The 16045-nt window shown below is 44.1% G+C and overlaps 1 protein-coding gene across 1 annotated transcript in view; it reads left to right on the top strand.

Annotated features, from left to right (window-relative positions):
* The window catches only part of Cct6b (chaperonin containing TCP1 subunit 6B), a 60249-nt gene continuing 44204 nt past the window's right edge, over positions 1 to 16045 (top strand). The window contains exon 1 of the mRNA XM_016008348.3: positions 1 to 398. The gene's annotated coding sequence lies outside the window, so the exon portion shown is untranslated. The remainder of the gene's footprint in view (positions 399 to 16045) is intronic.

Raw genomic sequence — 16045 nt, 5'->3', positions numbered from 1 at the left:
GCCGCCACGTGTGTCGCTGTTCCGTTCCGGTCTGGAGGGTTTGAACTGAGGCGTTGTTGGGGTTCAGGGGCGGCTTGGGGCCCTGCGGACCTGAACTTCCTAGAATGTCTCAGATTCTTAGAGAGTGAAGATAGTAATTGAAAAGTTATCGCGGTGAGCCTGGGGAAGGAAAGATCGAGTCGTCCCACCTTTAGTTTGTCATCCTGTCCACATGCGTTTTGCCGAATTAAAAAGAGGCTACTTTAATTAAAAAGGGAGCTAGGAACTGTGAAGGAGCGACGGGGACGGTGGCCCCCGATTATATGTCATTTAGTGTACTACCGCGCCTAAGCCTCAAGCCGCCTTTGTGATTTTTGAGGTGGCTAATTTTACAAAAATAAAAGTATCCAGGCCAGAAGGTAAGTGACCTTGTTCAGTCTGGGCAGGGCAAACAATTGGGCTTTGTTAGGTAAATAAAGAGCAGATCTTGGAGCGAAGTTCTGTTTTGTGTGATAGAGTTTAGCCTTTATTCCATAGGGATAGAACGCTCTCAAGAACCTGGGGAATAGTAACTATAGTTAAAATGGTCAGGGGAGATGCTAAGGCAAGCGAACCCGCTACAAGGCTGTTTTTTATATTAAAGTGGCCTTGGGGTGGAGAGGAAGGTGCATGTTTGAAATAATTTACACTTTAAAATTACATATGTGAGATGCTCAATGATCCATTGATTAAAAGAGACGACTAGAGTGAGCTCAGAGACAATAAGGTCCTTTACAGACCTGGAGAATGAGAGCTGAGGGAGGCTCTTTGGAGTGAAAGGATGAGTGGTGTTTGGTGTACTGAGGCCAGCTAGATCCCTGTGTTTGAACTGAGGCCAAGGCTCTTTGTCCTCTCTTAACCTGTGGCGGGGTGAACCTGGGTTTGAGAATCAGAAGGGCTTAGGAAGTTCAAGGCCTCCAGTGAGGAAAAATGAACATTTTGACTGGAGAACCTTAACTGTACCCGGCTTTCCCCCTGGTCCTGTTTCTGTCCAACCCTTCCATCCCTAGCCCTATATGTGGTTGCTGAGCACTGGAAATGTGACCAGTCTGAACCGAGAGATGCTGTGAGTGACCACTGTACACTGACAAGTTCACAACCCTTCCCCAAAGAGTGTAAAATAGCCAATTACCTGCTGAAATGATTTTTGATGGGTTGAGTTAAATAAAATATATTTTTATGTCACCTGTTTAATTTTACTTTTTTGAAAATGTGACATCAGAAAATAGGAGACGGCATGCTTGACTCCCACTGTACTCTAGGGTACAGCACTTCACAGATTTAAAGCTTCTGGTACCGAGAGACATATCTGCACCTCTTCGTCCTGTGTCTTGAAAGGTTCTCACTATAAAACCCAGGCTTGTCTGAAACTCTTGTCTGGAGCCAGTGTTAGTCTGAAGCTCCCAGATCTTCCTGCTTTCCTTTGCCTCCAGAGTGCACATAATAGGCATCCAGCATATACTCTTTATTGTTTGTTTTTGAGACAAGGTTTCTCTGTTTAGCCCTGGCTGTCCTGGAACTTACTCTGTAGACCAGGCTGGCCTCGAACTCAGAGATCTGCTTACCTCTGCCTCCCAAGTGCTGGGATTAAAGGGGTCTGACACCACCACTTTCTAGCATATACTTCTTTTTTTTTTTTTTTTTTTTTTTTTTTTTTTGGTTTTCCGAGACAGGGTTTCTCTGTGTAGCTTTGCGCCTTTCCTGGAGCTCACTTGGTAGCCCAGGCTGGCCTCGAACTCACAGAGATCCGCCTGGCTCTGCCTCCCGAGTGCTGGGATTAAAGGCGTGCGCCACCACCGCCCGGCTCTAGCATATACTTCTAAAAGATTGAAATTTGTGGGCTGGAGAGAGGGCTCAGCATTAAGAGCACCAGCTGTTCTTCCAAAGGACCCAGCACCCACATGGCAGCTCACAACTGTAACTCCAGTTCCAGGGGATCTGAGACCCTTACACAGATACATGCAGGCAAAACAGCAATACATATTTTTAGAAAAGTGAAATTAATGAGCTAATGAAATGAATGGATAATACTCTAAGAGTGCTCAAGACCCTTAGAAGGAAGTTCATTATGTCTTTGACAATGGTTTAAGTTTACAGACTCAGGCCCTAAATGTTTGGTCTGTTTGATGAGAAGTACATGGCACCCATAATGATCTCTGACTAGGATCCCCCTGCTGTGAAACAGAGCTAAGATGAAAGTTGGCAATTTCATTCTTTTTTCTTTTTAGTAGTAAGAACATTGGAGCTTCATTTAGCATGAATCTAAATGCAGTGACTTTTTTCCATTTTTGAGGGGTGGGGGGTGGGCAGTCTCACTGTAGCTGTAGGTTTGTCTCTGATGCACCATCCCCCTACCTCAGCCTGTAGTACTGGGGATTCAGGTGTGTGCCCCCATGCCAAGCTTTCATATCTTTATAAAGGTGAGGAACGATCCGTCAAGGAAAGATAAAGTTTGGTGAGGAAATAGGGCTTTGGAATAGCACAGTCAGGTTTGAATTATGTCCTCTCCTGAGCTGTGTAACCTTCATTTAATTTATTCTCTGGGTCTTAGTTTCCTTGGTGAAATGGGAGAGTTCTGCATTTTACATTTAGATCTGCGATCCGATCCGTTGAATTGCCTTTTGCGGAGTGTAAAAGGGCTGTTATTCATGTCCCTCCCCGCCCCTTTCTCTCTTTGCACGTGATTATTCAAGCACCAATTCTTGAAGGATTGTCTTGTCTCCCTTTTATTGCTTTTGCTCCTTAAAAAAAAAAAATCTTTTAAAGCAGGAAATGGTGGCACATGCCTTTCATTGAGAGGCGGAAGCAAGTGGATCTCTGAGTTGGAGGTCAATCTCGTTTTTATATTGAGTTCTGTGAGGTTGGTGTACAAAGTAAGGGATTTCACCATGATGTAGATTATACTTGGTTCTCTTGTTACCCTCCCCCACTGCTCTTCTTGTGCCTCTCCACCTCCAGCTGGATCCCTTCCCCTGTTAGTTTTCCCTCCTGTTTTCATTACAGGTATTCCATTATCCTGTTTCCCACCATTAAGATCACCCCCCACATCCCCTTTCTAGTTTCATGACCTACAAACACATATGAATAATTTTAAATTTAGGTTGCACATATGGGAGAAAAGTGCAGTATCTGTCTTTGTTTTTTGCTCCTTTTCAGAGAACGTTTGACTGTGAAGGTCTACTTCTGGGCTCCTTGTTCCTGCCATTGGTGTATTTGTTCTTTTATTAGTACCACCATGTTGGTCTCTGTAGCTTTGGAGTGAGCCTTGGCATCAGCCAGCATCAGACCTCTAGCTGTGTTCTTTTCCATTAGTAGTTAGGCTGGCTACTGTGGGCCTTTTGTTTTTTTATGCAAACATTGGAATCTTCTCAAGCTACAAAGTGACTTGCTGGGATTTTGAGTGAGATTGAACTAATTAGAGACCAAGCTGGGAAGAACTGACATTTTAATAGGTTTGAGTTTTCCTCTCATGAGCATAAAGTTTTCTCCCTTTTATTTATTATTTGTGTAACAGTATGTGTGTGTTTATGTGTGTGTGGATGCTCACTCACAAATGTGCATGGGATATTAGCATGTCTTCCTTAAGTGACTGTCTATCTAAAAAAAATAGGGCTGGAGGGATGCTCAGTGGTTAAGAGCACTAGCTGCTCTTCCAGAGGACCCAGGTTCAATTCCCAGCTCCCACATGGCAGGTGACCACTGTCTAACTCCAGTAATGGTATCTGACACCCTCACACAAACACATGCAGGCAAAACACCAGTGCATTTAAAATAAAAGTAAATTACAAAAAGATAAAAATAAAAGAATATCTTATTTTTTGACAATTTTATACATGTAAGCCATGCATCTTGATCATATACACCCCTAGCTCTCCCCTTTTATTCCTCCTAGGAACCCCCAACACATCCCTGTCTACCTTCATGTCCTCTCCTATTTTGTTAATAACCCACCTAGTCCAGTTACTGCTGCCTATTGGGGTATGGACCAATCTTGTTGACCTGATCGTGTTGAGATCACCATAGCACCAGTGAGTTACTGGGTTCGGTAGCCATGTCATGTCCAGAAAACAGCATTTTATAGCACTGCTCCCCATCTTCCAGTTCTTATGTTCTTTTTGCCTGTTTTCTCCAGTGTTCCCTGAGCCTTCGTGGGAGGGGTGGATGCTGGTTGATATATATGCTCCATTTAGGTCCCAGTCCTCACTAGATACTTACTCTCAGCATTTTGACCAGTTATTAACCCCTGACCACCACAGAGAGGAGCTTCCCTGGCCAAGGTTGAGGGCAGCACTATCTTTGGGGATAAGTATTTAGAAGGCAGCTGGACAACATGTCATTTCACAAAACCATAGTAATAGATTCTCCTGTAGAGCCTATGACTTGCGGAGTCTTGGACCTTTGACCAGTTTGATGCTTCCAGGCCTGAATTCCTTCCGAGAAGCAGGTCTCAAATCCAACCCCAAAGCAGTTGGTTACCCCCATAACCTTCATACCATAATTGCACCAACGAGCACGTCTTGCCTGGAAGGTCAGTATTGTACCGTGTGAGGTTGGCTGCAGGGGTATCATTCATGCCTTTTCTTGCTCAGCATCCTGCATAGCCCCTTCCAGCACTATGGACGTGAGTAGTCAGTCATCAAGGAGAAAGTCTTCAGGACAGTTCCAGCTTGGTTTGTATGTCCTACAACCTGAGTGTTGTATCTTTAGCAATAGAGTCTACCCTCTAGATTTTGGTTCTGGTGGGCAACCAAGAACAGTGGTAATATCCTGTATTGTTTTAGGGGTCTCTGGGACCTCCCCAGGCAGTAATGCAGGGAAGTATCCCTCATAGGTACTGAGATTTTCATATAATAACCCATGTCTTCTAGGGTTCACCTAGAAGGGTCTCTGTGTTCAAACTCCCCCTTTTTTGGGAGGTGGGGGACAGGGTCTTACTTTGTAGCCCTGGCTGGTCTGGAACTTGCTATGTAGACCAAGCTGGCCTTGAACTCACAAATATCTGCCTGCCTCTAGCTCCCAAGTTGAAGGGTTAAAAGCATGCACCATGATACCCGTCGTCTATGGTTTTGTTTTGTTTTGTTCTGTTTTTCCTTACAGAGCCATGGGTTTTCATAGGGATTTTTCATACATCCTTAATTTTTTTGCTTAGTCCACTCCATCCCCTCCTCTCTGTTACCACCCCATCATGGTTTAGGTAGAGGGCAGAAATATTGGGAGTTAAAGGTTTACCTTAATTTTTATGACAGAGTTTCTCAACTCACTGTTTCTTTTAGACTGGTGGGTCAGTGAACCCTTGGTATCCACTTGTCTCTGCCCCTCTGTCACTCCCCGTGAGATGACAGATGTGTGCACCACTGTGACCAGCTTTTACACGGGTGTTGGGAATCTGAACTCAGGTCTTTGTGCTTGCACAGTGAGCTCTTTGCCCACAAAGCCATCTCTCCAGCTCTCTTTCAGAATTTTGAGTCAGGAGCCCGAGCTGGCCCGAGACTTGTGATCTTCCTGCCTTTGTCTCTTAAGAACTAGGATACTAGGATAGAGGAACATCTCTCTCTCTCTCTCTCTCTCTCTCTCTCTCTCTGCCCCCCCCCCTGTGTGTGTGTGTGTGTGTGCGCGCGCGCGCACATACAGGTGCTTTCATGTATATGCAGGTGTACATGTGTATCCATGCATGTAGAGGCCAGGGAACAATCTCAGGTGTGGTTGCTCAGGTGCTATCCCTCCATGTTTTTGTTGTTGTTGTTTTAGACTCAGCCTCAAACTGACTTAGGACTCAACAAGGAGGCTAGGCTACTGGCACTCAAGGCCACCTCTAGGATTTCTTGGCATGCTTGCTTGCTTGGGGGGATGGGCGGTAGTGGAGGGACTTCTGGGGCTTGGCCTTGGGTCTTTACACCTGCAAAGGCAAACACTTTACTGACTGAGCTATTTTCCAAGCTCTCTCCTTTAATTTGTCCTTTGACTTTTTTCATCAGTTTTATAATAGATTTAATTCATATTTTATTAGATTGTAGCTTAAAATTTCATTCAAAGGGATGATGAGATAAGGATAAAAATACCTTCCAGGATTGTGGCAAATGAAACGACTAATGTTAATTTGTAAACTGCACGTTGCAGCTATTTCAGTAAGTGTTCATTTTCTTCCACCCCAAACCTGGATACATCTCTGTCACTGCAGTGTCTCTAATGATCCCATCAGTCAGGCTCAAGTACTTACTGAATGCCTACTGTATGTCAGACAAAATTCCAAGACCTGGAATCCAGCAAAAATCCTTGCCCTCATGGAGTTAGCAGGTTAGTGTGGGCAGCAACAAATAAGTAAACTGTGTCGACTGTAAGATATGAATGGGTGTCGTGGAGAGAAAGGCAGGGTGCGTGGTGTGGGGCAGGCACTGGAAGTAGGGTTGCAGTTTTTAATGGCTGTCAGGGTCTCATCTGCCAAGTGACAGCTAAAAGAAGACTTAAAGGAATGGAAGTGTCACTTGCAGATCTAAGATAAGGGATCAAAGATCTGCTGGGAAGGCAGCAAGGAGAGCTCTATGGCTCGAGTAGCCCAAGATTAAAAAGAGCAGCAGATGAAGCCTGCAAGGAGATCTGCCCTGTAGGGCCTTGTGTGCCATTGTAAAAAGACGGGCTTTTAGTCCAGCCGAGATGGGGAGCTGATGGGTTGTGCTGTGCAGGGACCAGACATGATCTGACTTGGATTTTAACAAGATCCCTGTCAGCCTGGCTGGCTGCCCTGTAGAGAAGGTAGGAGATGATAGGTGGCCAACAGTAATTACCTGTGTGAGAAAGGAGGGCAGCTTCACTAGCAAAAGCAAAAGAGGGAGAAGTAACGGGGGCTCATGGTCCCCTAGAGGATCTGTGGGTAGCCTCGGGCATCCTTGAATCTCCTAATATTTTAAAATCAACGTTTTTGTGTGAGTGCATTTTGGAGAGGAGGACTTTGGTCAAAGCCTTAAAGCAATTCTCCGAGCTAAATCAGTAGATATTAAGACCTTTAGTGGTGAATCATAAGCAGAACATTCCAGCTCATTCTGCCTACCCAGAAGCCCGCAATTAACTCCATTCCTCAGACTCTAGTCACAAATCCTCCAAGGTATTGATCTTATTTGTGTCTGTCTCAGAGCTAACACCACCACCACCACCTTTAATATGACCATCCCTGACGTCCAGTTGAGGCTTATCAAGACTATTAATTAAAGAGAAATAGGGTTAAAAAGACAGCTCAGCAGTTAAGAGCTCTTGGTATCATTGCACAGGACCTGAGTTCAATTCCCAGCACCCACAAAGCAGCCAGCCCTCCTGTGCCTGTATTTCCACCTGCAGGCACTTGCACTCAATGTGCACATGCTCACAAAAATAAAAAGATTTTTTTTGTTGTTGTTGTTGTTTGGTTTTCCTAGACAGGGTTTCTCTGTGTAGCCCTGGCTGTCCTGGAACTCGATCTGTAGACCATGCTGGCCTCAAACTCACAGAGATCCACCTGCCTCTGCTTCCAGGAGTAAAAGCATATGCCACCACTGCCCGGCTAAAAAGATCTTGAAAAGAGAAACAAACAAGAGAGATGTGTAGACTGTTCTTTGCTGCTCACTTAAGCCACGGACAGTACTAGAGTGAACTCTTCCCATCGTCCCGGAGAGGGCTGACACTTGGGAAGTCGGTTTGGTCTCAGTGGCTTCCCTTTTTAATAAGTTCTGCTTTATGAGTCACATAAATCTCAGCAGCAAGATCTGATCTTACAGTTTGGTTTGCTTAATGTCACACAATTAAAAGAAATTTTAAAGAAATACAGTAGATAGGTTTGCCAGGAAAAGTATTTAAAAGCGAGCAGCAGCATGCAGGAATATAGGGTAATTCAGTTCAGCCTTGTTCTTCACCATCAGCATCAGCAGGTTGCAGAGTTTGCTGCTGCTACTGCTTCTTGGTTTTTTGTTGTTTTGTTTTTGTTTGGTTTGGTTTTTTTGAGACAGAGTTTCTCTGTGTTGCTTTGAAGGCTGTCCTGGAACTCATTCTGTAGACCGGCTGGCCTCGAACTCACAGAGATCCGCCTGCTTCTGCTTCCCAAGTGCCAGGATTAAAGGCGTGCGCCACCACCATTCAGCTTAGAACTTGCTTCCTAACCAGAGGGGTTTCGTGTTCTCTTCTCTGAATGTCTTGTGCCACAGCTGCCAAGTTGAGGCAGAACTGAGTTGAAGAGTAGAGTTGGAGTGTCCAGTGCATGGCAGAGGGATGGGGGTTCTGGGACACAAGAAGCCTGGGGTCTCACGTGCACAGAAGACTCAAAGTGCTTCTTGTCTTCCCTGAACTTCTTGTTGGGTTTTCTAATTTGAAGTTCTGGTAGGTAGATCTTTGGGAATCAAGTGAATACTTTTCAAAGCAATACATACACTTTACAAAGGGGCCAACCTGTTTCTTGCTTTGACCAAATATGGAAGGGACTTAAGGGGGGGGGGGCGATTTATTTGGCTCATATTGTAAGAGGCTACAGTCCAGTATGTCAGGGAAGGCGAGGCAGAATTCAAGAGCATGTGTTGGACTCCTCACATCTGGGCTGACTAGGAAGCAGGAAGCAGAAATGCTGACACTCATCTGGCTTCCTTTCTCCTCCCTTTTATTCATTCCATGGGATGGTACTACTCTCATTCAGAATGGGCCCTCCCTCCTCAGCTAAAGCTCTCGGGAAATGCCCTCAAAGACACACTCAGAGGAACAGCCAGATGGCTTAGTGGGTAAAAATCACTTGCTTCACATGCCTGACAAGCTGAGTTGAATCGCTGAAGAATGGACTCCTACAGGTTGTCCTCTGTCCTCCACACACGCTGTAGCCAGCATACATGTACCTACTCACATATACAGCATACATGCAAAATAATAATTAAAATTAATAAGAAACACCCATGGACTGGAGATATGGCTCAATGGCCTACTAGCTGCTCTTCCAGAGGTCCTGAATTCAATTCCCGGCAACCTCTAGATGGTGGCTCCCAACCATCTGTAATGGCATCTGATGCCCTCTTCTGGCATGCAATGGTACATGCAGACAGCACTCATTTACATAAAATATAAATCTTGAAAAAAGAAAGACCTTTGGTGGTTGAATAAGAATGGCTCCATAGACTCATTTGAAGGCCTGGTCACCAGACAGTGACGCTATTTGAAAGGACTAGAGGTGTTGTGTAGTCTCGAGGTGAGCTTTTCAGATTTCAAAAGCCCATGCCAAGCCCAGTGTGGTTCTCTTCCTGCTGCCTGTAGATCTGGATGTAAAACTCTCGGCTACTTCTCCAGCACCATGTCTGCCTGTATGCTACCTTGCTCCCCACCATGATGACAATGGACTAAACCCCTGAAACTGTAAGCAAGTCCCAATTAAATGATTTCCTTTATAAGAGTTGCTGTGGTCATGGTGTCTCTTCACAGCAACAGAAGAGTGACTAAGACATAAACAGAGGGGTGCCCCTTAGGTGATTTCAAGTTCAGCCAGGTTGACAATGAAGATTAATCATTACCAGAAGCAAACTTCGATTCCGTATCCTCCACAGGACTCAGTGCTGGTTTATAGGTAGTACTGGTGATAGTTTTTCAGCTTTGGTCTGGCAGCTAGAAGAGATTAAAGCTAGATACTTTCTGCCATTCTTTTTGGTTTGTTTGTTTTGTTTTCCTAGACAGGGTTTCTCTGTGTAGCCCTGTCTGTCCTGGAACTTGCTCTGTAGACCAGGGTGGCCTTGAACTCAGACATCCGCCTGCCTCTGCCTCCCAAGTGCTGGGATTACTTTCTGCCATTGTTGTAGGTGCCACTTTCCTTATACTTGAAGAGCCCTTCCCCTTCCTCAGTGTTTTGATGATTCCACTATCTCCACCACCCTGAGCTCTTCAGACCTGCAGCCTCTTGTGCTCTCCCTGCCCTACCTGTAGTAATTCCTTATTTGGTCTTGGTGACAGACATATATGGGAGAGTCCTGAGATAGTACCTAGACAGTGTAATCTTCAAGAGGATATGTAGAGCTGGGTGGCCATGGTGCACCCCTTTAATCCCAGCACTCGGGAGGCAGAGCCAGGCGGATCTCTATGAGTTTAAGGCCAGTCTGGTCTACAGAACGAGACCCGGGACAGGCCCCAAAACTACACGGAGAAACCCTGTCTTGAAAAACAAAACAAAACAAAACAACAACAAAACAAAACAAAGAGGGAGGGGTAGAAGTGAGACTTTTTTATTTAAAACCAGCATCTTAATATGTAGCCCAGGTTAATGTCAAATATATGATCTTCTTACCTTAGCCTTCTGAGTGTTGAGATTATAGCCATGCAGCACACCATGCCCTGCCAGCATGATATAGTTACCCCTCTTTCTACTGCCTATACTGGTAGATTAATAAATAACTGGTCCTACCAAATCTCTTATGTTATTTACAATAAGATTGTATCCCTTTTAGGAGTTTTTTTTTAAGACAGGCTCTCACTATATAGCCCTTCCTGGCCTGACACTCATTATGTAGACCATGGTGGTCTCAAATTCAGAGATCTGCTTGCCTCTGCCTCTTGAGTGTTGAGATTAAAGGAGGGTGCCACTGTGCCACTTGTAGTTTTCTTGAAGGGCTACTTTTTTGTTTTGTTTTGTTTTTGTTTTTTTGATACAGGGTTTCTCTTTGTAGCCCTGGCTGTCCTGGAACTCTGTAGACCAGGCTAGCCTTGAACTCAGAGATTCTCCTGCCTCTGCCTCTCAAGAGCTGGGGGCTACTTTTCAGTTAACTTTGTGAACAGGTATTGTGTGTCAGCTCTGTCAACAAAGCATTGGCTGGGTACTAGATCAGTACTGTCAGACATGGTCCCTACTGTCACAGGGTGTTGACAGCTGTCTTTGAATTTCCTCTAAACTCTTACGTGGTAGCTGACAGAAAAGGAATACTCAGTGAGTGCTTATTATTAGTATTATCAAGTGCTTCTCATACTGGACAATGTCAAGCAGTGTGTGCAAGTATGTGTTGATTTCATCTTTACAGTGATGATGAGGCAGGTTCCATTATCATTTCTTCAGATCATAGTTGGGTGGGGTTCTCTATTGTTAATCACTGGTTTCTGCCAGTGCAGACTGTCTGAAATATTTTATAATGCTGTTCCCACAGCCCCAGTGGAGAGCCAGTGACCAGCAATCTCCTAGGCCAGGCTGGACAGTGGAAATAGTTATGGAACCACTGCCTTAAGGATGGGCCTGTTTGGACCAAGTGAGACAGCCCTTTGCCCATAGCTTAATGTTGATGTCTGATGTTGCTGCCTAGGTGTCCCCTAGCAAAACATCCTTTGGAACTCTCTCCAGAGCTCCCACTGAAAGTCAGGAGGCTCTAGTCCAACAGACCCTGGGACTGGGGCTGTAGGTCAATGGTAGTGTCTGTCTAGTCAGGTGTGAGGCACTGGGTTTGAGGCCCCAAACATAAACTAAGCAAAACAGAACCTCTCTATTTGACATTCTTTATCTTGGGTTTTAGTTAGTGTTTGTGTTTTAAACTTTGTTTTGTTTTTTGAGACAGGATTTCCTGTAGCCCAGGCTTTGCCTGGAACTCATTCTGTAGCTAAGGTTGGCCATGGACACCTACTCCTCATATCTGGACCTCCCAAATTCTGGGATTATAGACTTGAAGCACTATGCCTGTCCCCCCACCCCCACCTAAGACAGGGTTTCTCTGTGTAACCTTGCTGTCCTGGAACTCATTCTGTAGATCAGACTGGTCTTGAACTCAGAGAGATCCACCTGCCTCTGCCTCCCGAGTTGCTGGGATTAAAGGTGTGTGCCACCACTGCCCCATAATGAAAACTTCCTAAATAGTTTCTAGAACTAGAAGTGAAATTCCAAGGTCTTCCCCTAACTAAGTATTAGGGTCTTTAAAAAGGAAGGCTTCTCTCTTCCCCCCACTATCTCCTCTGGATGGCTTTAGAAGCGTGGCCAGAGAGGCAGTCCTTAACTGCAAGAAGTCCAGATAGAGAGAGCATTCATTCCATACTGTCAGTATCGCTGTCTTCTTCTGATTGAGGACAAGAACTGTGTTTCTGCCCTTTTCTTTACCACATGGGAATTCTGATTTTGAATAGGAGTCTAAACACTAAATTTAGATGAAGCATATAAGGTTACTTATAATCTAACCCCCACAGACATCTGTCCTACCTCACACTTCTTTCTGTGTACATGAAGCTACTATTTGCCGAGAAGTCTGTACACTTTGCCTATCTCTGTCTCGGTCCACTTTTTTCTCCTTCCTCAAAGCTAGCTCACATTTTAAATCTCTTTTCTCACCCCTTGTCCCAGTCACTCACACCCTCTAACACACACATTCAATATGCTGAACTGACACTTTATTATATTACTGCTTCCAATGTAGGACAATTATGTTTTCCTGTCCCCTTCTGTCCTCAATGGGGCTCATTGAGTCAGTTTGTAAGGAACATTTAGCTACCCCTTAAGGCCATGTAGGCTTAATAAGGGATTGGCCTTTTTATTTCTCAGTGTCATGGAAACATAATAAAGGGCTTTGAGTGACAATTGAACATTTTAAAAGGATTACTATACTTTGTTAAAGTGGCTGGGCAGCAGGGCAAGGCAACAGGGACTAAGAGACATGGATGGCTAGAACCAAGGCAGATAGCAGCAGAGATTCTGGGCATTCTTTAGAGTAGAACAAGATCTAACTAATGCCCTAGACTTGGAAGGTGAGGAAAGGGTCTGGATCACTCCCAGGGGCTGCCTTCAGCTCCTGGATAGGTTGGTAGCTCCACTTCCCAGAGGTGAAGGGGAAATTTTAGAAAGCATGAAAGCTATTTGAGATTCGCTAAATTTAGAGCACTTATTAAACATACGAATACAGTGTTAGGCAGGGCGGTAAAGCAGAAGAGGCAGAAAACCACCATTTCATTGGTTAGGAATATACCTACATATAGAAACCGAATTCTCAAGGACTTAAACAACAGTGGCATTTACTGGTAGTGTGGTATGGTGTGATCAGGGCTTTGGCTCTACATCTTTGTAATGCTCTTAGCTCTGCCCTGGCTGTAGGTTGAAGTCCTAGCTTAAAAAAAAAAAAAAAAAAAAAAGTCAAAGTTGATATAAACTTGGACCCTTCAGTACAAAGGTGATAGATAGATATTCAAACCCACATGAATGGATGAGATGGGCTGATGGTGGAAATTCCATATAAGAAGACACGAGGCAGATGCAGTAAAATCTACAAGAAAAGAAATTCAGTGAATTGGGTGGCTTTTGTTCCCATTGAAACCTAAACCTCTTCTTGGCATCACACAGACATTTAGTTCTAAAAAGACTAATGTCCAGGGTTGGGGATTTAGCTCAGTGGTAGAGCGCTTGCCTAGCAAGTGCAAGGCCCTGGGTTCAGTCCTCAGCCCTGAAGTTTAAAAAAAAAAAAAAAAAAAAGACTAATGTCCATTTAACCATCATGCCCACTGATAAGCTCGATTTTCTGCATTATCTGTCAAGTTGCTAGGCAACTGGTGCTTCTCTGACAGAAAATGTTTTTTTGTTTTTGTTCCTTTGTTTTTTGAGACAGGGTTTTCCTGTATATCCTGATAAGAAAATGTATTTTACATTAAGATTTTCTATTCTATATTTAGAATGAGCCCACAGACTCACTGCATACCCATGAGGAGGACTATGTGTTTTCATTTGATACTTGAGCAAACTGAAGTTTAGAGGTGACTTGGCTAAGATCATTAGCCACTTAAAGGTGGAGCAGGCTGGGGATACAGCTCAGTGATGGAACCCTTACCTAGCATGCCTAAGGCCCTGGGTTTAAATCCCCAGTACTGCAAAAGAAATACATAAAGTGGAGCAGGAGCTTGAACTGGGCTTTCTGTTGCCAACTGCTTTGCTTTATTAGTCCAGATTAATCTGATGTTTGTTACTATTAAAGGTTTTAGGTCTAAATTTTATATTATTTTCTTTTCCCTGCAATACCAGAAAAGCAGCCATTACTTCCATCGTAAGTGAAACACAGGTGAGCCAGGCAGTGGTGGTGCATGCCTTTAATCGCAGCACTTGGGAGGCAAAGCCAGGCAGATCTCTGTGAGTTCGAGGCCAGCCTGGTCTCCAAAGTGAGTTCCAGGAAAGGCGCAGAGCTACACAGAGAAACCCTGTCTCAAAAAACAAAACAAAACAAACAAACAAACAACCCCCCCCCCAAAAAAAAAAAAAGAAAAAAGAAATACAGGTGAAACCATTTCCTAACTGTAAAGCACTGGACAGATGTTTATTTGAAATCCATTTAGATTAGTATTCTTTTTCTTCCAAGTTGGGGAATGGAGTGTTTTTGATGAAATGGAAAAGGAACCTTTTGCCCTTTACAATAATTGTGTATTGTGATGATGGCTGAATTAGAGACCTCTCTATAAAGAGCTGTGGCTAGAAAGAATCCTTGGAACTAATTCTGTCAAGGAACAGCACAGTTGAACATCAGACCTCCGACTCAGCTCAGGGGATGTAAGGATCTTTGCAGTTTGTGGAGCTGCTCACTCCCATAGCTGTTCCATTGGTCTCAAATTCAACAAGGACTCCCTGAGCACTGGTTATGACAGGGGTCCTTCCTACTGTTCTTAATAAGGACTACTGAGATCCAATTTTGATGTAGTAGTTCATGTGCATCTACACACACACACACACACACACACACAGAGAGACGACTAAAAACCAACCTTACTCTTTACATCTTGACATTCAGTGATAAACTACCTTACCACACCTAACCTCCACTGATGCCAGGAATTAACCCTTTATGCCTACTTCCTCAGCATGTTTCCATTCTTCACCTATGTCACTATTAGATCTGTGCTGTCCTTTAAGGAAGCCATAGGTCACCAGAGGCTAATGGGCACTTACGTGTGTGTTGTTAGATACACTCAAGATTTCAAAAATGTATGCAAGAGTACTCAGTAGTCTTTATCACTTACTGAAATTTAATATTTTGGAAATAGCAGGGTAAGTAAAAACATTGAAACTAACTTCACCTGTTTAAAATGGCTACTAGATTTAATAGCTTATATTTTATTTTTTTGCACTTCAGTTTTTTGAGATAGCGTCTTCTGTCAAACGTATGGCCTCAAAATGACAGGAATCCTCCTGCTAGGATTACAGATATGACCTACCATGTACTTTTGGTGCTTGTCCTGGAACTCACTCTGGAGACCAGGCTGGCCTCAAACTCACAGAGATCTGCCTGGCTCTGCCTCCCAAGTGCTGCGATTAAAGGTGTGGGCCAACTCTGCCCAGCCAGCTTTGTATTTCTAATGAAGGTGCACTTGCAGATCATCATTCACCTTTGAACCCTCCTAGGTACTTTCTTGCATGCTGAAACTGAAAATTCTCAGTGTGGGGAGAATACACCTGAGGCAGGTCCACCCTTTGTGATTATCAAACTGAAATGGCTACCCCTAATTAGTAGGCAGTCAGAGGATTCAGACGTTGTGTCACAGGCAGCACAATTAATAATGTGTGGCACATACCACATCAGACAGTGTCTTCTTGGTACCCACACCTAAAAGAAGATCCTTTGACAGCCTATCCTTATCCGTTCTACATTTTTTTTTCTACTTCTAGTCATTAAAATGTTAGCTCTTGAGGGCTGAAGAAGTGGCTCAGAGGTTAAGAGCACTGGCTGTTCTTACAGAGGTTGTGAGGTCAAATTCCCAGCAACCACGGGGTGGCTCACAACCATCTGTAAGGGAATCTGATGCCCTCTTCTGGTATGGATGAAAACAAAGCGCTCATATACATAAAATACACATCTTTAATATGTTAGCTTTTCCTGAGGAATTTTGTCACTTTCTCCCCACTTCGTCCATAACTAGTCAGTTTTAGTCACTTTACTTTCTTTTTTTTTTTTTTTTTTTTTTTTTTTTTGGTTTTTTCGAGACAGGGTTTCTCTGCGTAGCTTTGCGCCTTTCCTGGAGCTCACTTGGTAGCCCAGGCTGGCCTCGAACTCACAGCGATCCGCCTGGCTCTGCCTCCCGAGTGCTGGGATTAAAGGCGTGC

This window comes from Peromyscus maniculatus, chromosome 8, assembly GCF_049852395.1.
Source record: "Peromyscus maniculatus bairdii isolate BWxNUB_F1_BW_parent chromosome 8, HU_Pman_BW_mat_3.1, whole genome shotgun sequence".
NCBI lineage: Eukaryota > Metazoa > Chordata > Mammalia > Rodentia > Cricetidae > Peromyscus > Peromyscus maniculatus.
The sequence above is the reverse complement of the archived record's forward strand: the minus strand, read 5'-3'. Positions and strand labels throughout refer to the sequence as shown.